Raw genomic sequence first — 1,478 nt, 5'->3', positions numbered from 1 at the left:
TTGTGAAGGATAAATCCTTCAGTTTACGAGAACTTGCTAAAGCATGTCATTAGGATCCTTGTCACTTGATCAGGAGTATGCTCTCTGTTTGAAATAAGTATTTTCCCTGAAATTTCTTGCCCTTCATTTAATATTGAGTCTTGGCCTCTTGGGCAGAGATTAGGTTACCTCTAGCCAAGTGGCAGGTAGGCTCCAACACGTGACTCACACAAGACACAGAGGTGGTGTCTGTGGGTGCCAGCAAGGCTTCCCAAGACTTTACCCAAACCCCTGCGTTGCCTGGGGTCTCTGTGGTGGTGCTTAGAGAGAGGGCCTACTGGCAGCCTGCAAAGCCTCATGCTCTGCACGTAAAAACCCCTTCCTCCCCAGTTACCCTGCTGCTGCGGCATGACTCGGTTTTTCGCAGACAACAGCAGCTCTCGCCTCACAAGCTGGGAGCRGAGCACCCCACACAAACTGGATTTTGGGGCCTTGCTTCCCAGCTCAGGCCTTTCACCCCACATAGATGCAACTCAGGTTGTCAGCTGTTCTAGGCCAACCCTCTCTGCAAGAGAGGTTGTGGCTTGGTGTTTGTCGTTTTTTGGTGGAATCGCCCAGTCCATTGTGGGACTGAGCTTTTCCTTGGCAAAGCTCTCAGCTGCCGCCAGCCAGCCGTGCAGATGCCAGACAGAGAACTGGACACAGGTGTGAACCAGAGCTGAGAACATAYGCCCGTGTGATTTCACTGCCCCCTTCCCCAGCGCTGCTCTCTGGAAGCAGYCAGGCTGAGTCACTTCAATGACAATACCAATTTTCACAAGTATGGAGGGAATCACGTAGGAAAACTCTGCAACATCCATTTTATAATTTGCCATCTTTAAAGAAGTTAGATAATTATAGGTAAAGGTACTTGCTATGGCATCACTACATTTCTTTTTTGTTAAACAGGCATCTACTAAATATTATTTATGAGTCTGTTGTTTAGGTAAAGAGAAAAAAAATCCTCTGGTAAATAAGACGTTTCCCATTTGAAAAAGGAAAAAAAAAACCCTACACAACAACAGTCACCCCCCTGGCTTTCTGCCGAGGGAGGTCTGGGAGGCGACTGCTGCTCGTGGAGGTCTTCCCGTTTGCAAACGGGGACAGTGTCCCCGCTCGCCGGCGAGCTCTGACCGTGCGGCCCGGCCCGGCCCGGCCCGGCGGGCTCCCGCGCGGACGGCCCCGCTGACGCCGCGCTGGATTCACGGTGAGTCTCGACGACACTGCCGGCTTATCGCTGAGATCCGGAGCGCTGCGCAGCCCCTCCGGAGGCGCGGCGGCGGCGGCAGGGCGCTGCGGCGGTGTTGAGCGACCCGCCGGGGCCACCGGCCGCGCCTGTAACAACGGACACCACGGCCGCTGCTCCCGCACGGCAACGCTCCGCCCCGGTGGTGCCGCCCGGCGCCCCCCACGGCGCAGGGCGATGGTGCGCGCCACCGGCCGCTCGCGGGGGCGGGGCC

The sequence above is a fragment of the Apteryx rowi genome, unplaced genomic scaffold (genome assembly GCF_003343035.1).
Source record: "Apteryx rowi isolate R43461 unplaced genomic scaffold, aptRow1 scaffold_335, whole genome shotgun sequence".
NCBI lineage: Eukaryota > Metazoa > Chordata > Aves > Apterygiformes > Apterygidae > Apteryx > Apteryx rowi.
This window is presented reverse-complemented; position numbering follows the sequence as displayed.